The following is a 23,022-nucleotide window of genomic DNA, read 5'->3' on the forward strand; positions in this document are numbered from 1 at the left end:
AAGGATGCTCTTTCTTTACGTTCCCAACACTGGCTTTTCCTTTGCCTCTGTATCAATTTTTGTGCGGACTCCATATGAAACACAATCACAGTAAATCCCTTTCTGCCTTTCAGACCTTCCCATATAGTTGTTGCCAAAAAAGGCAAAAAAAACCCCAACCCCCCCCCAAAAAAACCCCACACCAAAAAAAAAAAAAAAAAAAAAAAGGCAAAAAACCAACACACCACAAGATGTAAATAGCTTGACCCCTTATCCAGAAAAAAAAAGTTTACTTAAGGTAAAATGTTCCACGCTATTAATTTGATCTGAGTTTTGATTCGCACCAAGAACACTAACTGCTCCTTCTGCCATCTCATGTAGCGAGGTTATTCCCATGCATGTGGGAATCCAACCGTGTATCCAATTGCTGCTCTGATTCACGTGAAATGGAGACCCCTGGAAAACCGATTTCTTAAATCCAAGCGGAGACTGCCGCATCTTGGGAGGCCTCCGCCGGGCAGCCGCGACGCACATCCCGCGTGTCCGTGTCACCCACGTCGCCAGACGGGTGAAACTTTATCTCCTCCGCCCGGCGGCAGCGGGACCCTCCCGCCTGCCCTCCGCCTCCTCCGCAGCGCCGGGACCCGCAGCGCACCCGGGTGCGGTGCCCTTGGTGCGGTACCCGCGGCGCCGTTCGCCCTTTGCAGCATCCTTAGTACGGAACCCTCGGTGCGGCACCCCCGGCGGACCCTCCGGCGGTACCCCCAGCTCGGCACCCCGGCGGCGGAGCCCCCGCCCCGCGCGTCACCACCAGTCCCGGCGGCGGGCGGGCGGTGACGCCAGCGCGCCGGCCCGGGCGGGGCGGGGCGGGCGCGGCCCATTGTGGGCAGGGGCCGGGCGGGCTCCGCGCCGCGCAGCGCAGCGCCGCGCCGGCAGGTACGGCGGGCGGACCGCGGGCAGCGAGCCCTCCGCCCCGGGCAGGAACGGCGGGCGGACCGCGGACAGCGAGCCCTCCGCCCCGGCAGGAACGGCGGGCGGACCGCGGACAGCGAGCCCTCCGCCCCGGGCAGGAACGGCGGCCGCGCTGCGGTGAGTCCTCCGAGCCCCTCGGCGCTCCTCCCCTTTGGGTTCGGGGGGCTTTTGGCGGAGTGTGCTGCCCTTCTCCCGTACCCCGCGGCCGAGCTGGGGAGGGGTTCGGGAGCGGCGGGGCGGGGGCCGGCGCTTTTCTGCCTTTTCCCCGCCGTGTGAGGGAGGCGAGCCCGCGTCCCACCCCGCCCCGGGCGCTGCGTGGAGCTGTTGCCCCGGGGGGAGCGCCGGGGCCCCGCGGTGCCAACCCTGCTGCCGGCGCCCCGCAGCGTGGCGTGTCCCCCGGAGCGTGGCGTGTCCCCCGGTCCCGGCGTGTCCCGGGCGGTGCCCAGCCCCGTGGGCGCCGGGCAGGGGGCGCCCACGCGGGGGCGTGGGATGCGGGATGCTGCTGCTGCGCTGCCTTCTCCATGGCAACGCCTCCGGAGGCTGCTGCAGCCCCGGCGCCGGCTGGCACGGCGGCTCCCACCCCTGCGGCGACTCCCACACCACCGATGTGACCCCCCCACCGATGGGGCTCCCGCGGGCTTTGGGGGGTCTCAGCCCCCTGAGTGCTTCCCCATAGGCGCAACAGTTTGAGGCTGCCCCATCGTCTGTGCGTGCCAAGCCTCTGGTGCTGGTGTCACACATTTTGCTGCAGGCGTGCTCTGGTCCAGCCGATGCTTTGATGTGGGAGCTGGGGTGGGAGTACGCTTTTGGCATGTGCCGGTGTTGGGCTGTGTGGCTTGGCTACAAGCAGGTGTGTTGCTCAGGCACCAGGTGGGGAGCTCGGGTCTGTCACTGGCTGCACCTGCCCAAAAATTCTGGGAGGGAGGATTCCGGTCAGGGGTCTACCAGGAGGAGGGACAATGCCCTTGCTGCGTGGAGCCTTGCGGGTTGGCACCCACTGCCTTTGGTGTGCGATGGCTGTGGTCAGATCCTGGTCTTTTGCTTGGCACAAATTCTTCAGTGTGAACGGTGGGGTGTCTTCCCTGGGGTCTGCAGCTCTCGTGGCTTTCACACCACACTGCCTCTTGCATTGGTGCTGGTGTGAGACAGTCTTTCTGTATCTTTAAGTGATCAAGGTTAATTTAAGGCAAAGACAGATGATAATAAAAGCCACGTGAACTGACAGGGCTGTGCTGCCAAACTGGGGGTCAGGGGAAACCAGGGGCAGGTGCAAGATCATGGGGTGCAGCCAAGTCCCCTTTTCCAGGTGGTGGGGAGCAGGCAGCCGATGGCACAGGCTGCCCTGGTGGTTTTGACCAAGCCTGAGCATTGCAGATGCCTGGCATTGTACAGCCAGCCAGCTTCTCCCAGCAGCACAGAGAGGGAGAAGCCGGCAGTTTCCTCTTTTTTCCCTCTCTAGAGGTTGATTGTGATACTGCGTACAAAATCAGGTGCTGGTGTATATTAATGCTTCTGTGGTGAACCGTGGTGCAACCTCGTTATCCTCCCTTGCCACAAACAATGTATTCCAAAGCTGTCTGCGTTCCCTGCCTGCCCCTCTTTGAGTCTCATTAGGAGCTGATGGGTCCTGCAGCATCTGGACCTTTTTCCACAAGCGCTGGAGTTTGTTTTGGCATTCATTTCCCCCCAGACTCTGCAGGTCAGACTTCCACCTTGCTGCTCCTGGATTAATGAGTGACTCGCCCCGCTCTCCTCATGGCCGTATGCCGGGACCTGCCCTTGCTCTGTCAGGAGCAGGAAGCAAAAGCCAAAGTCCACGCTCTCCGACCGCCCAACGTTGTGTGACACCGGGACAGGAGGAAGCAGTGACGCTTCCTGGCTCTGGCCAGTGCTCAGCTGGTGTGTGGCTGTGCCGGTGGTGCCCTGACACGGCCCTGGGATTTTTGGGTCCAGCCAGCCAGGCGTGCACCCTGCTCCGTGTACTGGCCTCTGCCCCAGGGAGGCAAACAGGATGGGTGAGGTGTAAAACCAGCGCTGAATCCGCTCCCCTGGGCTTGAAACGGAGTCAAACCGGTCTTGACCTGAGCTGGCTCCTTATCTGACCCTTTGTTTGTGGCAGGGGTGCAGGAGGGAGCAGGAAAGGGACAGCCATGGTGGGCTGGCTCCTCCGGTGAGGACAGGCAAGACCTGGGGACAGCCGGTCTAACTGGATCGTGTTTATCTCCCTTTGCTTCTGTGCTTTGTTTTGGTTCCTTCCTCCTCTTTTTCCCGCGCTGTCATGTCACCGCTGAGGAACCCAAGGCAATGGGGACACGGAGCTGTTGGGCAGCTGGGCTTCCCACAAATTCTGTTTGGGCTCCTCTCGCTCCATCTTCCTGCTCTGAGGTTCCCATGTGCTGACCATCCCTGCTGGGTCCATCCCTGAAGGCCTTTGGCTGGTGCACTTGGAGCAGCCCACCAGGTGCCCAGGTTGCAGACGTACCTGGTGCGTTTATAACCTGAATTGGCTGCGTGGGGATCCTGGCAGATGCACCGCCCAGAGCGGGTGGTCTGCCTGTCCTCCTCCTGCACAGACACCCACTGAGCCAGTCCTACACGGCCACTTTTATCTCTGAAGTATTAATAAATGAAGCCTGCCTATTTCTGTGAGCCCTTTTGAGAGGCTGGCGGGGCTGCCTCGAAGGCTTGCTCGGCACTGCAACTATTCAGAGCTTTTTTCCGCGTGTGCTCTAGCAGTCGATAAGCCAGGGCATCCAGCTGTCAGCTTTGGAGATTGCCAAAGCCTGCTCAACGACATTTCTGCAGGCTTCACTCACAAATGAGGATTTTGTTGGACGCTTTGGTTTCTGACTTGATGCTGGTAATTAAATATCTTAACTTGGCTTCAGAAGGCTGCCACTGCTGTGGAGTGACTGGTGAGGCCATGTGAAGCAGGATGTGCTTGTTCTGCTGGAATTGAGTGTGACCTAACTATGATTCTTCAACCTGCAATTTATTTTCTTATAAAAATATACTTTTTTTTTAATAAGTAAAACCCTTTTAAAGGGGAAGAAAACCCTTGTGGTTTACTGCTGTGCTGTTAAGCTTGCATGGACCTACTGGGACAGCTGTTTATTTGCAAGTCATGGCAGCCGAATGCCATAAAATTCAAATCATGTCCACATTGATTCCTCCCCCCCCCTTTTTAAGGTAATCATATATGTACTTTTCACTCATGCAGCACAACAGATGTCAGTGCCATGCTGAAAAAAAAGGAGCTGATCTGAGCAAAGGGCCGTAAATTGGGGCAGAAATACTGAATGCCTGATCCTGACTCGTGTGTTGGTTAATTTTGATGCTAAGTCACATAGATTTACTCGCTCTATGTGCTTACCATACTAGGGGATGAGAGAAACATCTAGTTAAGGGTTGGAAAGTCATTAAATATTCCAACAGAAGCTCTTCTGAGTATTGCATTAGTTCCCTCACCCTTCATGACATATTCTTTGCGCAACCTAATCTAGAGGAAGGGAGGTGGAACTTTAAGGTCCATCCTGATCCAAACCATTCTGTGATCCTGTGATTTCCAACTTTCTATTTAATGCAAAAATTAGAGGCTCCACAGCCCCTTGACAGAAGCATGTTGTAATTTGCTGCTTGCCTTTGATTCTTCTTTCCTTTCTTCCTTAATTGGGAGGAAAAGCTGTGCCGGTGCCTGCTTACCCTCCTGCCCTATCAGGAAACCATTTGCACTTGGTATCTTCTGTCCTTTTGCCATATCACAACATTCAGGATTACACTGAGGAATCAGGAGTTCTGGGGTAGCACAGAAAATCTCAGCTCAGTGAGTCATAAAGCTTTCAGATCTTTGTGGCCACTGAGAAGAAAACCAAAGGAGATGGAAATGAGAGAAGCGGCCTTGGCACACCATGAGAACGTGGTTAGTTGACTGAAGAGTTTCAGGATCTGAGCTGACAGCGCTTTGTTTCGTGATTGGTGTGGCCTGAACACCAGCCACCTGAGTGATAGCAAATTAAACAAATTAACACCTGAAGTTGTCTGAACATCTGGCCTGTGTTTTCCTCAAGGTGGGGTTGGCTGGGATCACTCCCAAGGACATCTGTCCCATGCTGTATCCAGGTCTGGAGCAAACTCCGTGCCCTCACATGAGTCTCTGATTATCCCATCCTGTTCGTGCTCCTTCCTGTGTTCACCCCCAGCCGTTTGGGGGCAGTTTATTGTGAATGCATTAAATGGAGGAGGTTTGTGCTGCCTGGAGCACCTGGGCGAGGAGGTTGCTCATGGTCCCTTCCTGAGTCAGCCAAACTGGATGGGGTGGCCCAGGCTGGAGACGCTCACTGGTGAGTCAGTGTGACCGTGACTCAGAAAGTTTCTCGATGTTCTGCTCCTCATGACTTGAGTTGCCTTGAGAAACTCTGTTCAAAACATTGCCTCGACCCACTGGAAGGGCGGTGTTGGACAGGCTCGTTCTCACCCACCAGCTCATCGTGCCAGTGCTGACGGGTGCTAATGTTGGTTGCTCTTCCAACCTCTTCTCCTCCCGCAGCACATGCCGCTTGCTCCGCTGCCGCTTGGATTTTTATTGTTTGTGTTTGGAGCTCACGTACAGACGCGGAGGAAGCGCAGCAGCGCGCCGTGGTGCCCTTGGTGTGAGAGCTGATGCGTGGCTGGCTGGAGACATCCTCTCTTTCCCAACCCAGCCAGCTCCCCGGCAGGGCCTGGCGGATGATTGAAGGGTTATTTGCCGTGCCAGACAAGTGGCTTCATGTTTCCCTTCTGCATTCCTGGGGCTGAGCACACTGCATAGCGATGTGCTGCTTACCTGAATCATGTCTCCTCCTTGCACGCAGCTCGCCTGGAAGTCGGGGCTCTCCCTGTCCTTCTCTGTCCCTGTGCCGCCGAGTGCTTTTATGAGAGGGAAATGAAATAAGGTGTGCAGGGCGTGGTGGAGTGTCCCACAGGAGTGTCCGGCTCTGTCTGCGGCAGTGAAGGCGGCCGTGCCTGCTTTAACCACACCTCCTGAAGGAATGGTTTTCGGAAGCTGAACCCAGTGACCCAATTACCGACCTCTGGGTTTGGACTGCTGCCAGGAATTCTGAGGCTGAGGCTCCTCATCCCCTTTTTGTGCAGGCCCCGGGTGGAAAGCAGCCGTGCCAGAGCTCAAAACAACTTGGCAACAGCCAGAGATCGGCGAGATAAAGACAGGGGAAGGACCACAGTTAATCCACCTGACCTGTGCCCATCCCTAGGAGAACACACTGGGATCTCCTGGTGTTCCTTGCTCCCTGCTGCTTGTCTTTCACATGGGGCTTTCATCCTGCTTCCCATGGTGATGGGCTGGGCTGCTGGCAGATCCTGTCCTGAGGCGGTGTGGCAGGAGGAAGCAATTCCAGAACTGTGCCATTCAGAGGCAGGCTCTGGGGGGTGGTGTGTGAAACGCCAGCAGCTGGGCTCCCTACCAATATGCAAAACTGAGCTGGGAGCTTGGCAGCGTTTGGGGAAGGCTCTGCAGGGTGTTGGTTCCTCCGATGCTCTGCAGGAGTGAGGATCAACTTGCATCCTCAGAGGTTGTAGGGTCGAGCATTTGGGGGCAGACTGTCACCAAGCAGGGAAGTCCTCACACTCTTTTTTTGGGTAGGAACACAAATGGTACGCAGGGGCTGTGCTCTGCACCTGGGAGCCAGCTTTGCACTGCTTGGGCTGGGAGGAGAGGACAGCACTTGTCATTAAAATAAATTAAAAAGAAAAAAAAACCCAAAAAACCCCACAAAAAACCAGGAGTATGAAAATGGGGGATGCAGAGGGGCATTGTTCAGAGGTCTGAGGTGTGAGAAGGAGAGTGCAGTGTGTTTACAGGGCGGTGTGGAAAGATGGTTTACATTGCTCAGGTGATTTTCTAGCAGTTCAGTGCCTGTTACAGGCAAACTCTGTTGGCAGGCTTTCCTCCCAGCTCCAGCAGGGAGGAGGAGGAGGATTGGGGAACAGTCCAGAGACCAATTCCCCCACCCCAAACAAGCAAGATTAATTGTTTGCTGTGGCATGGCCATGGGGTCAGTGCAGGGGGATGTTTGCTGGCTCAGATGGTTGTGTGACACAGAATTCAGTCCATGGTGGGTCTGCCCTGCTGCTGCTCCTGAGTGTTTCTTTGGTCCTGACCTTTCTGAGGCGGGTCTCTGGAGCTGCACATCCATCTGACTTTTACCTAGCCATGAGTTGCGGGGGTTTTTTTCTGAGTTCTTGTTCTTTGCTTGGCCTCAGCATCAACTTAATGAATGGTGCTTAGAAGAGCTGTGAACTCATGTCCAATCCTGGAGAGTGCGTCAGCTGTGGTCCGGTGCAGCTGTTTCCTTCAAGGATGCTTGTGTGGATGGAAGCAACTGTAAACCTGTTTATGTAAAGCTTTCCCTGCCGTGACTCCAGTCATCCTCTGTGTTCCTGTTGTTCCATGCTGCTGCTGCTGCTCCTGGAAACCACAGCACCCTCTTGCCAGAGCCGAGGGTGGGGGAGATGTGTCAGGGAAGGTGGATACCCTTGTCGTGCCTGGCTTCCACAGGCATCGCATGCAAAGGACGCTTGGTTGGCTGAGGTTTCCTTCCCTCTGCCCCCGAGGCACAAGGAGTGTCTTGGCTTGTGTGCCCAGCGCAGAGAAGAGAGGCTGCTCTGTGCCTTGATATCAGGGTAAGCCTTTAGGGTGCCTGGTGTTTTTCAGCTGCCCTGTCTGCCTTGGCACCTCTCTCCTTGCATATCCCATGCATCGCTTTCAGCTGCCGTGCCTCTGCAGAGGGACACTCGCCCGGCTTGCTCGTGGACAGCCTCGTGTTGAATCTCATCCTGCAACACAGGGAAAAAACCAGCCCCACGGTGCTGCCTCCTTTGGGTTTTCATCTTCCATCAAGTCCTGTGACAGGTGCAGGGCTCCTGCCCCGTGTCCCAAGCTCCACATAGGAGCCAGCAGGGTTAAGGCTGTCGGAGCGCTGGTGTTGTTTTGTGGTGCCGGGTGAGCGTGAGGCAGGAGAAAAGCTGAACTTGCAGATCTGTTCCTGGTAAGTCATGCCAAGGACTGTTTGAGCAGCGCTAATCCCAGGTGTCTCTGGAGCAACCTTGTTTACAGTGCCAGCGCTTCAAATGGGTGTTCTGACAGAAACTTTACGCAAGCCTTTTGCTTACCAAAGCAATCCGGGTCTTTCAGACCTCGGCGTGCCATCTCCTTGTCCCAGCGTTCTGGAGACACCCTGCAAAGAGACTGGAACCTTTTTGGGGATCACCTGGATCCATTTATGAGCTCCATCTATTTTTCTATGGGGAGTGCTGCTAGCAAATTGCATGTGAAATAGCTGGTGGCTCTGGAGCCACGAGGAATCCCTGCCCATTACACGGAGCAAAAAGATGTTGAGGAAAATTTTTGGAGCATGCTAAATACTGTAATCCCTACAGTCAGTCTGCTTTTGGGGCTGGGGCTGGAATTAAGCCTTTGTGCTCATCTTTTTTTCCCCATTTAGTTTTGTATTAAATGCTGCTCTGTCACTTACTGGGTTCAGCAGAATTTGTCAGTTCTTAATTGATGCAGTGGTGGTCATAGCTATGTTCAAACTGCAGTGATGTGTGACAGGCTGTGATTTGGGTTACCTAGTCATGAAATTGTGCCGTTCCCTTAGCTGGCACACTGGGAGTTACCTTACATCCAGGCTTTTCAAGCCACTCTATAGCGTGACAGCTTTCATCCTGAGAAAAAGAGAGCAAAGAGGGACTTTAGCCTCAAAATTCTCTGAATTGGTTTCCAAAGGATTGCTTGTAGTTGCATCACAGGAAGCTTTGTTGGTTTTGCTCTGGGGATGAGGCTGAACTAGGTGAGAGACGTGTGAGACAGTGGTGATGATGTGTCTCACAGCTGTAGCTCAGTTGCCTCATGTTCATGTTTTTATTTTACCTTTGCCTTGTGGTTTGGGCTGTGTTTTTCATTTTGCTGAAAGGCAGATTAAGACTGTGTTTTTGGGGTCTGGCATCCCCAGTATGCCATGGGGTGTGGGGTAATTAAGGAGGGACCCATCCCTGGGGATGGCAAGACCTGAGCTCCAGCTGTGGTGACGGGCTGTTACAGCGTGTTCTGAAATGTATGCCCTTACTCTGGGAAACTGACTCCAGGCAGCACAGAGTGAGGGCAAAAAGACCTGTGAAAAATGGGTGCTCATTTTTCCAGGGGGGGAAGAAAGCCAAGGAAAACAAATCCAACAGTCGCCTTGTCAGATATGTCACGGGAATGTCCTTATCCAGCCCCTGGGTTGGACTCAGTGCTGCTAATTACAGCTTTTCTTGCTGCTGAAGAGAAAAGTTTGAATCTGTTCACCCCGGGTTTCCCACAGCAGCATTTTGGAACAGCACCAACCCCGTATCTCAATGCCTGGAAGCCCTTGTCCAGTGCCAGAGACTGGGCTGCTGTTCACTCCAAGCCTTGGATTTATGAGCACCCATCGTGGCCGAAGGTCTGGGAAAAACACATCTCTGTCTCTCTGCACTATTCTGAACTCACCTGCTGCAGAAGGCCCTGGAAAGGTTCTCTGGAGCTCCAGGAATGTTGCTTTAAAGGTCTCAAACACAGGACTGCCATCCTTTCTGGTGCTGGCCGTATTTTTGGCTCTGTCCTGCCCAGGGATCCGCAGCTCAGCTCTCCCCTGGGTGCAGCGCTTCCCGGCTAGCAGAGCTGGCTGGCTTTCAGGAAAGTGAACGGGCCTGGGATGCCTGGGCACAGGGGGAGAAGGTTGTGGCCAATCGACCCTTTCATCGCCTGCCTCTACCTGTGCTGCCACTGCAGCTGCTCTGGAGCTGGGCTGTATCTGATTTGTAACACGCTGTATTTGGGGGACAGCTTTGTCTTCTTGTTTCTAAATTCTCCTGTAGCTCCAGGAGGGGAAACCATCCCCCGCCTTTCCATTTTGCACGTGGCTGTGTTTCTGTTGGAGTCCAGCATTAAGGAAGCCTGTGGGATGCTGCTGGTGGGGTAGTGGTGCTGTGAGCCGTGGCACACAGCTGGGCAGAGCAGCAGGGCAGGCTCTTATCTGAGCTTGTGGGACACTCAGAGCTTTCCCAGCACCAGCTCCAGGTCATGCAGTGCTCAATACAGATGGATGCTCACAGCTTGCCTGTGCTGGTCTAACCCCAAGCTTATTAAAAGCCCACAGGACCGTGTCTTCCCCTTCCTCCTCCCCCTGCTTCCTTCCCCCTCCCTTGGCTTTTCAACGCCAGGTTTTGAATAAATCATCTAGGATGTGATCACACAGGAAATTCGCCAATTTTTTTTTTTTTTTTTTTTTAACAGCCGAGTTCGGAAGTGAATTCAGCTCTCCAGGGTTTCAGTCCTGTGCTTTTTAATCACGAGGTTCCCCATCCTTTCTACTCTGTCACTTGTGACATGACGTCTCCTTGACCGTGTAAGCTTTTCCCCTGCTTCTGCCTGCCCAGAGAAACAATAGCTGCTGGAAGTGCTCTTCAGGAATGGCTGGGGATTGCCTGTGGAAAATGCAGATTTAATCTATGTTATGTCTTTTTGTTGTAATTTCGTTTACCGCTTGGTTATCCTTTTCCTTCAGAGAAAAGCAAAGCCCTTGTTCTTGCAGCAGAATTCACCGCTCGTGATGTGTTCCTCGCTGGAAGTAACACGCTCAAAATCCTGCATTCCTTTGTGCGCCTTAGCTTTATTTTCTTTTTCTTTGTGGGTGGGAGCTTAGGGGGTATAATGGGCAGATTAGCAACTGTATTTGTGGAGTAACCCATCTTTGTGCAGGTCTGGCTGGAAACCAATTAAGCTTGTCTTGATCTCTAAATGAGATTTTTGTCGAACGCCTCACCCAACCGCCTTCTGCATCCATTAATAGCAGGGTGGGATGGAAATAGCTGAACGAGTGAAGATCTGGTGTTGGATAAACACAGAGGCGTTGGCTGCGGGGAGGTTCCCGGGATGCGTGCGAACCGCTGCCGCCTCTTTGTGTGGTTGTTTTGTAGCTCTGCTTCTTGGGACCTGGGATTAGGAGTGTGTGACTGCAAGTGTGCAATCCCCTGTGGTAGCAGGAGTGGGGTTGGAGGGGAAAGCTGCTGGATGAAGAGGGAACATCCCATGGACTTCATTACTGTGCTGGCCCCCATTCCTGTGATGTCCCTGGGGTGAGAGCAAGGGTGTGTTTGGGAGCTCCTTGTGACTCTCAGCTGCAGTTCCCCCAAAGTGCCTTGGCCTGGTCCTATCTGTCTGGTCTTAGGCTGCTTTTTCATCCTGGAAAAACCCTGTGGCTTTCCAGGGGGACACACGACCTTGCCAGGCTGGGGGTGTTTGCTGCTGCTGTGATGGAAACCAGTCCGGGAACAGCGCTTGAGTGCGGCGTTTTTGAAGATAACCGATTAAGCAAAGATGCCTTTAATAAGCTGTGCCTTCGGGGAACCCTTCTATCTCTGTCCCAGACACTTTCTGCATCAAGATAAGGCTGCAGAGCAGCTGGATTTGTACTCTCCTTTGCGAGGTGTAGGAGGGGGCAGGGCGCTAGGATTTCTTCTAGGGTGCGAACATTCATTTTGATCACTTTTATTTGTAAAGTAGCTACAGATAAGCCGTGCACAGGTGATGCCTTCTTCCCTGCATGCCTGGCCTGGCTGTCACTGACAAATGATGGCGAGAGTGATCTCAGGGAAAGGGGGAAAATGCTGGGTGAACTTGCAGGGTGTAGCTGCTGCAGATGTGCTGTGCCATGCAGCAGACCACCCCTCTGCCTCTCCTAGGGGTGCACAAACCAGCTTTTTCCTGCATGCCTGGAATTTTGCTCTCCATCTCCCCACTCCCTAAATTCCAAAAGCGCTTGGATTATTCGTGGAAGTGCTGCTTTCTTATCTTCTTCCAGCGTAAAAGTGCCCAATAAGAAATGTGGGTCTAGAGACACGGAATGCTGCGCTGAAGCTCATGTGCCACATCAAGGAGGTCATGTTGTGGTCCTTGAGATCATGGCATGGCCAAACCCAGTCACTTTCTCTGCTGGGGGAATTTGGGTCAGCTTGGGAATCCTGAATCCACAAAGATTGGGATCTGGATGAAGCAAGTGCCTTCCAGGGTTCCATGACAACTGCAAAAACCTCAGAAAAATCTAAAACTGGGATGACTGGAGGATGGTTTCAGTGCTTGGGTGGGAGTTAAGCTGGAACAACCTCCAGGACTGGTGCTGTTCTGCTTTTTTGGGATGCTCTTGACTGAAAAGCTGAGTTTTGAGGCCAGTGAGACAGAAAAATACCTGGTGGCAGGGTGTCCCCCTGACTTCATCCTGCTGTCATGGGGCTGAGGCGGTTTGGTGCAGTGATCTGATGAGCCATGGCAGCCGTGCCCTGTGGAGATACCATCTCCTGGGAGAAAAATGTAAAAATAACCACGTCTTTGGCTGCGTCTTCGAGTTGCGTGAGACTGCAGCAAAGGAGGTGGGGGATGAAATTATATCCATGGAAATTAGGCAGGAGAAATGAGCCTTTTCCTGGGAGGCACATCTGAAGGAAAGGTCCTGAAGGCTGTGAGGGAAATATCCTCTCCCTCCTGTGCTGTGCTGGGGTGCAGGGGACACACTGGAGCTGGGCTCTGGGGTGATTTCAGAGGGTTCCCCATTGTTCCCTGCCATCGTCTTCCTCCCTGTGGGCTGAAGGAGGTGCAGCCCCTTATGGGTTCCTGCGCCTCATCCCATGCCGTGGCTCCAGGGTCTAGACAGGTGACACAAACCCTTGCCAGAGACTCTCTCCTGCCCAAGGCTTTGGAAACCTGTTGGACCCATTCTTCCAGCTCTTTGCTTTTCAGAGCTTTTACGGAGCAGGTCTGTTCCACCATGGGGGACCACTGAAGTGTGGAGCTAGGAATAAACCCGTGGGAGCTGGGACGGATGGCAGAGCGGCGCTCCTGGCGTAAGCAGGCTCAGCTAATTTAATCTGCGGTGGACGTGATCTCCTTTGTCTCCCAGTTGAGCTAAATACACCCTTCGGGTTGTGGTTATGGAGGCTAACTCCCTTTTTGATTATGGAAAACATAATACAGCTGGCTGTCTCCGGATGGAGCCGGGAGAAGAGCGGGATTGGGACATCCCATGGCTGAGACTCTCTTCTGCTTACCTGTATCTGGACCAGGGCCAAAGTGTGGGATGCTCAATGGGCAGCTCTGTGGAGGGCTCCAGCTGCAGAGTTTCGTGTGATGCAGGTTTTGGAAGCACGAGGAATTCCAGCGTAGCCATAAGCTTTCCATTGTCTGACAGGGTTTAAAGTTTAGTGGCTGAGCTGCACCTACCTGGGCATGGCTGGTGGGTTCAGGACAGAGAAAAGGTTCCTCTCCATCTTTGCATGATTCCTAGAAGCACCAGTTCCATATTTCTGGATGCAAAGGAAAATAAAAAAGCTGTTGGTCAGCTTGAGCAGCGGTTGGAAGAAGTTTTAGTCTTGGAAGGCAAAAGGGGAGTTAAAGGCCAGTGGTGAAATTTAATGTGTTAGTCCAAAGAATGCGTGTGCCTGGGGTTAGGCACACAAGCTTGTGTTGGGGGATGCCTGTGTGCACCCTGTCCTGTCTGTGTGGGTGCCCTGCCAGAGCTGCTGGGTGGGTCTTTGGTTGCTTTATCTCCTGAGGTTAGTCCTGTGTGGCAACATCTCAGACTCTTCTGCGTCTGGCCTCACAAGGGTCCTTGAAAGGCCAGATACTCACAACAGCAGGTAAAATGTGCTGCTGCATCCTCCCTGCCATGCTGGCCTCAAAGCCAATAGTAATTTAATTTTTTCAGCCCTCACTGCTGCTGGCTTCAGAGGAGGCAGGAAAGCAGTTTATCAGGAGAGCTTTAGTGAAATGTGGCTTCAGGGTCTCTAATATTGCAACTCCTGAGTTAAATACCTGGTGTCAGCCATGCAAATGCCTTGTGCAGGTATTTGCTGGAGTCTGGCAAAGCTGTATTTCCTCATTTGCTGTCCTGGTGTGTAACTAGCTTATCTCTGAGCAGCTGGATTTAACCCTCTTATCCACCTCCGTGCCAGCCCTTCACACTCTCCTCCTCCTCTGTCCCAGCATGCCAGGAAAAGCCTGGATGACTTCCATGGGAAATGCATGCTTGCCCTCCCTGGGATGATTACTTCTGTTATTTAAAAAGAAACAAAACAAAAAATGCACTAGCAAACTCCTGGATTGGGATAATTAAGCCAATTGAAGTGTTTAAGTAAATGTTTAATTAAAAAAAAACACGTATGTCTCACCATGGTTCCTAAAATAATGAGCTACTGACCTGCTTTATCCCTGATTTGGCTTACAAATAAGAGGTAAATTGTCACGGAAGCTTAGAATGTCCTGAGCTGGAAGGGACCCTTAAGGATCACTGAGTCCAGCCCTGCACAGGACTTCCCAAGAATCACATCATGTGCCTGAGAGTGTTTTCCAAATATTCCTTGAGTTCTGTCAGGTTTGGTGCTGTGACCACTGCCCTGGGGAGCTTGTTCAGTGCCCAACCACCCTCTGGGTGAAGAACCTTTCCCTAATATTCAGCCTAAGCCTCCCCTGACACAGCTTCATCCCGTTCCCTCAGGTTCTATCACAGGCCACCACAGGGAAGAGATTGGTGCCTGCCCCCAGTTTGAGATAAAAGTAGGGGAAATCAGCTTCACCCTTGAAAGATCAGCTCCTTGTCCTCCGTGGCAATGCCTGAGTTTGTTAGTTCAGGGAAGCAGAGAATTGCTCTCCAGGGGCCATGGCACTTTGTCCTTCCTTTCCTGGTGTCTCTGGAGCAGAGCAGCCCTCTACTACGAGGGCAGTTTTCAGCTCAGAAAGGTGAGATCTCACCTCCCTGCCCTTGCAGGGCCCCTAAGACAGGAGGATGCTGGGGAGTCAGGACCACATCCCGCCGGAGCTTGGGAAAGCCCTGAGCATTTCATTCTGCAGAGCCAGTGCGGTGGGAATGGCATCCCCACCGTGGTGGGTGAAGTGAATAGATGTGACGAGACACGTTTATTTATCAAACTACTGATCAGTGCCCAGGGAAAGGTGTGTTTGGGGGAAGGGGAGAGGCAGCGTGGCAGGGCGGAGGCGCCTGCCATCATCGGGGACCACAAACACAGCTGTGTGTGCCCTGGTAACTTGAACTCGCTGCTGCTGGGAGAGCCTGCCTCAGACTGCTGCCAGAGATGCTGCACTCGTTATTAAGCTGCTGGGGTAATTGTAGTTTGAGTGTTTCCAGCAGGGGAGTTGGCTGGAGGAGGAGGAGGAGGCATTCCTAGAAGCCCTCGGTGGGTACTGTCCTAGAGGCTCGGCGTCTTGGCTGGTGGCGTTCTAAAGTTCTCGGGTTGGTGCTGGTCTTCAAAGCTAGGAGGTAAATATGAAGACAAGGGAGCACAGACAGTGATTTAGAGCTGTGGAATGGAATTTTGAGCTGTGATGAGCTCAAAAGAGGCAGTTTGGGAGCTGGGGCCGCTGCTGGACCCATGGTGGAAGGGCAGTGCCTGACCCTGGTTTGGCTGGTGAGTGTGCAAGGGAGTGCTGCATGTGCATAAAAGCTGGGGAAATGTTTTGTGCTGGGGGGTGGGAATGTTCCTCTTGCCTTTTCATCAAGAAGCTATAAAATGGCATCCAGCAGCTCTTCAGCCCATGCCTGGAAGCCAAAACCCAGGTGTGTATGATCTGAACAAGGTGCGGGTACATCTGGATATTTATTTATATTTGAGCTACATTTGGCCACTGGAACAAACACTCGCAGAACGTGGCCTTAGCCTTGGCTCAGCATCCTGCATGCAGACCACAGGTAGCCCTGGAGGGAGTTTGAGCTGGATGAAAGCACAAAGTTAAGCCATCAGTAGCAAGAGAAGCAGATAAGATCAGCAAGCTGCGTGTTTGGGAGCCCCATACTCCAGGAGAAATCACTCTCAGGGCAAACACTTCTAATGTAGCTTCACAGGGTTGGGGGAGGACAATGCAGAAGAGATCCTAATGGACTTGTGCCACGTCTCACCAGGAGGACAGTCCCACAGTGAGGAGACCCTGGAGGGTTTGGGAAGCTTTTGGAGGCAGCAGCCTCTGTGTCCCATCCCACCTGGAGGCTGCAGCCCTGTCTGAGCCAGCAAGCAGGTGTGGATGGAGTTTGTGCAGCTGTGAAACTGAAGTCAAGCGGTGTTTTTCCCTATTTGCTTCCAAAATCATCCATTGGCTCTGCCTGCTGTGGGGCAGAGAGGTGGGGACCGGGTGAGATGTGACACAGATCTGCGCTGCCCTCTGCCAGCCCCCTAAAACCCTGTAAGAAATGTCTGCTCTGAAAAAAAGTGATTTCTTCTGGAATGTGGGACTGAAACGACTGCAGTGCAACCTCTCACTGCCGAGGAGAGTCCTCGTTTTGTCTTGTCCCGTCGATATGAATGAAGTAATTTATAAGGACGTTTTCCATGAATCAATAAATCCATGCTTGCTGCTGTGCCTGGGAGGTTTAATTTGCTCTAGATACTGCATGGAGTATCTCTGTCCTGAATTGCACTGCAAAGTTCTTCTCTTTGGGAGAGGATGAGGATACAGATGGATCCTCTGGGAGCGTGCTGCCAGCATCTGATGGTGCCTGATCCCTGTTAATTTTGCACCTCCTGGTGTGGCTAAAGAGTTCAGGCAGGGTGTAAGAGCAATAGTTTCCCTGTGTGTGGAATTTGAGGGCTTAGCTCGTTGTGCTCAGCGAAGTTTCCTGAAGTTACAGATCTTGGGGAAATAGAAGCCAAAATAAAAAAAAAAAAAAGGGAGGGGTGGGATCATTGCCCTTTGAAGGAGACCACAGTGAGGAAATCTGGGTTGCAGGTAGGTTTTCCTTCCACATCTCTGAGTAATGCTTCCTCTCAAGAGGAATTGAAAAATTCCCGTTGCTGTGTGCCACCTCCCTTTCCAAAAGCTGCTTTTAATGAGCCCCTTGGAAGCAATGCACATGTGCTTACAAAGCCTACCACTAGATCTGCCTGGAAAAAGAGTTCAGAAACACAGCTCTGCTACACACAGAGGAGTCAAAGGTAACCCCAAAGCCTCCAGTCCTGAGTTTGTTTCCCTTGCTTTGTCTGAGCACTGTGGTCTGGTGAGGCTGGAACTGTGGTCATGGATGGATGAGGGGACTTTGCTTTCTGCTCTGCACTGGAGGTTTGGAGTTGTTCCTTTCTTGATCTTGTGCGCAGCAGGTGTTTTGAAGGCCAGTTCTGATCTGGTGGGGCATGGATCAGCTGTCCCCGTGAGCACCTCTCCATCCCGCTCCACCTGCCTGGCTGAGCCCCCAGAGACCCCTCCACTTCTCCTCCAGAGCAGCTCCAAGATCATTTTATATCTCTTGTTGGTCAGAGCTCAAGCTGGGGAATCCAGAAACGTTCTCAGAGCCAGAACACGCCGTGGCAAGCGGGTGTGTGCCTGGTCTCTGCTTCTCATTTCCTTCGTCGCTGTGAGAGCAGTGGGGCTGCACATGGGGTTTCAGCGGGGTGTCCCCTCTTTTGTTCCTATATATGAGAAAAGCCTGTGCATGTGTTTATATTTAAAAACAGTATGTATATGTTTCAACGTGGCCGTTTGTGAGCTGTGCCCCTCGGGACTGGTCTGGTTGGACAAAGGAGGGATGTAGCTCACAGCTGCCTACCTGTTGCACTGGCAGCTGTGTGATGGTTCTGCTGGTCCAGCCGTTCTTGCACTTGGAAATAACAGGTGTTGGCAGGGAGTGATCCCAAACCTGCTCAGACCCAGCTAGGAGGGCTCCCTTTGAAGTGAGCAGGCTTTGGAATAAGCCTGGCAGTGGAGAGGCTCCCTTGCTGTTATTTGTATCACAGCCAAGGCAGGCCTTTCCATGAGTGCCCATCCTGCATTTTCCATGCCCCCTTTCCCAGGTGCTTGCTGGTGTGCTGGCATGAAACAGATGCAGCTTCTGGTGGCGGGGCTGGATGTTGGGCTTGTTGCCCATCCTCTGGGGCAGCAAACACGAGGTCAAACAATGGCTGTGCCAACGGCAAAGCGGAGCAGCCGTATAAAGCTGTCATTTTAAATAATTGCCGTAATGGTTTCTCCTTCCTTTCTTCCCCCCCTTCCCCACGTTCTTCCCCGTCACTGTCCGTCCCCACCCACAACCTGGGGGCTGCCTGGGTCCCTTCATGATTTATGTGGAAAGGGAAGCGTTACGTACGTAATTAAACCGTCGCCTTGCTGGATGGAAATGGGATTTGGTGCTTACCGCTGTGACTCCTTCTCATGCGTGAGGGTGAACTGATTGATTACTGAGGTTTGAGATTAAATATTCCCCTGAGCTCCCCTGGCATTTAGTGCGGTGGGGGGAGGGCAGAGGGAAGGGGTGGAGAGGAATTATGGTTTTCCTCCGAGGCAAGGAGAGTACGAGAATGTCTGCTGAGCACATCCCCTTGTGTCCTGGTCTGCAGCGTTGGCTGTAGCAGGCTCCTGGCACTGGTGTCTTGGGCACCAATAAAGCAGGTGCCTTATTCCATCTCCGCGATGGTGGATGGGCTGCTGGTGGGCTTTGCAGGTCCTCTCGCTGCTGCGTTGAGCATCCCGTTGCATCCCTGGATTCAGCTGCATCCCCACCTGCCCACACCTCATTCCTGGCTCACATCCCTCCCAGCCTGGCAGCGGGGCAGACCCACCTTTCTCCTTAGGAGAGCACCTTACTTGTTTATTTTCCTTTTAATCCGAAAACCCCTCTCTGTTTGGTTTCGATGGGAAGGGAGGAAAACCCCCACGTGGGTGGGTTGGAGACTCCGCTTCCCTTGAAGTCTAATTTTAGCTGGAGGCGACGGGATCCCTCCAGGGCATGGCAGAGATTTCCTATCAGCTGCCTAGACCTTAAGGAACAACACACACAAACAAAACCAGCACAGAAGCGCTTAGGGTTTATTTGGGTGAATTCTTTCAGAAAATGGGTGTGACTTATTTTTCTTTACTAGCAGCCCCTGCCCGCACGCACGCACGCTGGCTTTGTTCCGCTGCAGTCGGGTATTTCAGGTCTTCCAAGATTTAATCAGAATAATTAGTTACTGTCTGTTTGTACCTTCTGGTTCTGTTGCAGGGTTACCAAAGGGCGCATTTATCTTCCAAGGGGCTGCCTAAGTGTCGCTGAATCGTCAGAGCATCCCGTTTCCTCCAAGTTATCTGCCATGAGGTTTATGTAAGTAAACAAATTAATAAATAAATGAAAGCAGGGAGGGTGGGGATGGTGTTGGTGGATCCAGCTCGGGGTGGGGGGGGGTTGTACGGATTTTTCCTGATTGTCACGGGTTTAATTGTGAGTTGCCCGTGGTTCCCAGCCTGTCATGCGGTGATCAGAGGACTGAGTGTTTGGATTGGCGCTGGATGACCCAGCCAGTTTAATGAGGCTGCTCTCAGCCAAGCCTTCACCCCGCTAAACTGGCAGGAGCTGTGTTGCTCCCTGTCATTTCAGGAGCAGGGGGGAAAAAAAAGGCCTTACAGGAATGAAAGGCTTTTGCTTTTGCTCGTACAGTTACGGCTTTGACTCCTTAACCCAGTGGTATCCCTTATAAAAATCACAGCTCTGTCTGGAAATGAGTTGCCACTGTACGTTTGGCAGGATTGGGAATTAGCTGTTTTTCAGCCTGATTGGTTTGGGAAGGGGGACTGTTAATGCACACATCTCCCATCTCTAACACAGGAGATGAGGAAGAACGCAGGAAGTCACTGCAGGGGAGGGTGGGATGGCTGGGAAAGCTTGCAGGGAGAGCACTGAGGTGCTGAACCCAGCCCTGGTTTGTGCCTGGAGCTTGGGTGAATTGTGTGATTTTTTCCCTTCGGTGTTTGTCACCAAGAGCAGATGAGTGGCCCTGTTCTGTTGGCGGTGTGGGGCTGGACAATTTGCTGTTTTCCCCTTGGTTTCTCTCTTTTCCTGAGCTGTTGTGGTAGGGGTTGGGTTCTGAGGTGCTGCTTTATGCTACCTCATTTATCATGTCCAGTGTGCAAACCCTGGGAGTGAGGGTTTGGAGTGCATGCTGCTTCCCTGATGGGTTTAGATACTTTAAATCCAGAGGCAGCCTTTCCCATCAGTTCTCTGCTTTGCTGTGTGACAGGGAGCATAAATTTTTGAGGTTGGTATCTTTGTGATTAGCCCTTCGTGGGGATACAGATGTACAGCTGGGCTTTGTTTTCCTTCCCTGGGAGAAGCTCATGAAAGGGAAGGGGCCTGGAGGGGACAAGGTGGGACCAAAGGGATTGCAGGGCTTTGGTGGCTTCAGGGAAAATTGCTTGTGTGAAGGTTGAGGTTGAATCTTCTCTCTGCGTTTGTTGGGAAGAGTCAAGACGAGCCACAGTGACGTGTTATACTCTGCTATGGCAGACCTGAAGCTGGGCATGATCCCCACATCCTGTCCCAGCTCCAGAGTAACAGAGAGATGCTGGCAAATCCTCTGTCCCCACTGGGATATGTGGTGACTGTCACAACCAGCACCACGTTGCTGGTGGCCTTTGCTCCTTCTGCTCCGGTGTGTGTGGAGGTGGGAAAAGTCCTGCTTGATGGAAATACTCTTTAAGAAAGTCTGTCAGCCTGATTTTTTCCTTGATGTTTGCCCAGCTGGAAAGCTGGTCGCAGTTCAGACAACACCTCTGGCAGCACTGGGAATGTGTGATGTGCAGCTCAGCCATTGCTCCTGCCTGGCGAGGTCCCTCCAGCCACCGTGAGGGATGCTGGAGGGGTGGTAGGTCTCTAGTCCCCATCCTACTGGTGCCTGCTTCACTCAGCCTTTCACAGATCCGCTTGGTTTGGGCAGAGGGAGAGGTGGGGAGGAGGAGCAGAGCTGCTGGGAGTGGAGGAGAGTGAAAGCACGGAGGGGAAGGGAGATGACAGAGTGGTGGAGAGGGTGCTGGGAAGGAAAGGAGATGATGTGGCTCCTCTGCCTGATGCTTTAGAAGTTGCTTAGTTAAATTAAGTGCTCACTAGGGAGCCTCCTTTGGCTTTTAAATAGCTTTGGAGCCTGTGAGTGCTGTGTTGCTCTGTCTTTCTGCAGTGTGAGCCACCTCCTGTCCTCATCTCTCTTTGAAGAATATACCAGTTAAGTCGACCATAGGATGTGGGAGGGGAAGCTTGGTGGTCACCTGCTTCCTAAAAGCCCTTCAGCATTCTCTCCAAGTTGCTCATCATTCCAGACCATCCATCCTTTGTTTTTTTTTCCAGTCTGGACACTGCAAGCTTTGGTGATTGGGAGTGACCACACGTTCCCTCCCCTGCAGAGGCCATGGCATGCCAGGAGTTCTGGTGTTCATCACACAGCACTAGCTGGTCTGGGATGAGCTGGCTGGTCTTCCACCACCTCTCCTTGGGCATCTCACTTAAAGCAGAGGATGATGCCCCTTTGGCTTTCCTGTTCTTTTCCAGGGCTGTGTATTCCTTCTTTCTTCTCCAATAGAAAAACTGCTCCAAGAGCCTGAAGAATGATTTTGAGTACCTTATTTCCCTGGTTGTCCTTTGGTGCAGAGCTGGATGTTATTTGTGCACTTGATCATCCTGCTACCTGGAAAGGGAAATTCATAGTGCTTAGTTTTATTTAATTTCTCTAGAAGATGAAAGTATCTCAAGCTGTTTCCTTTTCTTTGTCTCCGGAGTAACACACTCAGTGACAGGGTGTGCCAAAGGCAGGCACAAATCCTGAGGATGGGGATGCAAACAATGTTTGGTCTCCAAAAAAACTCTGTCTCAGTCAAGGATGGGGAATATTCCCCACACCACAGCCACCTTGGGGGGTTCAGCTGTGTCCCACCATGGAAGCAGATCGTGGCCACCAGGTGCCTCTGAGATGTCCCCAGATGTGGGGCTCCCTCCCTGCTCTGGCCCTCCACCATGTGCCCACCAGCCACTTCCACACGTGGTGGGGGAAGGTTTGGGAGGAGCACACCCCGTTTTCCTCATAAAACTCCAAACGAGAGGCTTGGCCTGGTTTAGATTTTAAAAATAACTTGCACATTTGGAAGCTAAAGTTTCAGAAGGGCTCCAAACGGGATAATGGCTTTGATCGTGACAGTCCGAGATCAAGGGAGGGCTTTTTAGGTTTGCTGCATCAGCTGGAAAATATATCGTAGTGTCTAGACTTTATCATCCTCAAGAAAGGCTCTTGTTTAATTTTTTTTTTTTTTCCCTACTCTACAAAAGGTCTAATCCAAAGCCCATGTAGAGTTGATAGGAGGGGCTTTGATTGTGTCCATGTTGAAAGAGGTGGAGATGAGCATTGGAGTTTGAAGGACTCAGACCCTGCTTCACTGGCGCCGCTGTTTCCGCTGGGGCTGTTGGCGTGGATGGAAGTTGTGTCAGCAGTGGGATGGGGAGGCTGAGGATGAGGAGGCTGAGGATGGGCACCAGCTGTGTGCCAGTCCCCCCTCCCCAGAGCGGTCAGTTCCTGCAGCTGAGCACTGCTGAGACCTCAGTGCTCTCCCTTTGGCTGCTGTGCTTGTGCTCAGGATCTCCTACAACTCTCTCCTTTTGCTCTGTGTGATAACCATAAATATCCACGTTTGATGGTGTGTGGACAGAACTTCAGCATTTTTAGCTTGAATGCAGAAAATGCAGTTTTCTCTCCTTACCATTCCATAAGTGGGTTTAAAACTTACTTTTTATTATTTTACTGAATTCTTTTTTAATATTTTTCTTATTTTTTAATTCCAAAAGAGGGGCAGGGAAGGATCTTCCTAAGTTGCTTGGAATAAACTCAAAAGCCTGCAGAGAAGGTGAGGACATCTGGCCACATGTATTTATAGAATCACTAGACTTGGAAAAATCCTCCAAGATCATTGAGTCCAGCCTTTGATCAACCACCGCCTTGTCAACCAAACCATAGCACACACAGTTGTTTCTTGAACACCTCCAGGGACGGTGACTCCATCGCCGCCCTGGGTTCTCTGTCCAGTCCTTAACAGCCCTTTCAGTGAAGAAATTCTTCCTGATGTCCAACCTGAACCTCTCCTGACATAGACTGAGGCCATGTCCTTTTGTCCTGTCCATGCCCAGCACAGAGGGACTGACCCTTCCTGAAAGCCCACGTAGCAACCAAGCTCCTGTGTCACACTGGACTATGGCAGTTCTTTCTTTGAAG

The 23,022-nt window shown here is 52.5% G+C and overlaps 1 protein-coding gene across 2 annotated transcripts in view; it reads left to right on the forward strand.

Moving 5' to 3' along the window:
• The first annotated feature begins 985 nt into the window (after positions 1–985).
• DAAM1 (dishevelled associated activator of morphogenesis 1) overlaps positions 986–23,022 on the forward strand; it is an 89,644-nt gene continuing 67,607 nt past the window's right edge. For both annotated transcript variants that reach the window (XM_040067060.1, XM_040067063.1), the window contains exons 1-2: positions 986–1,068; positions 19,002–19,100. The gene's annotated coding sequence lies outside the window, so the exon portion shown is untranslated. The remainder of the gene's footprint in view (positions 1,069–19,001; positions 19,101–23,022) is intronic.

This window comes from Hirundo rustica, chromosome 6 (assembly GCF_015227805.2).
Source record: "Hirundo rustica isolate bHirRus1 chromosome 6, bHirRus1.pri.v3, whole genome shotgun sequence".
Classification (NCBI taxonomy): domain Eukaryota; kingdom Metazoa; phylum Chordata; class Aves; order Passeriformes; family Hirundinidae; genus Hirundo; species Hirundo rustica.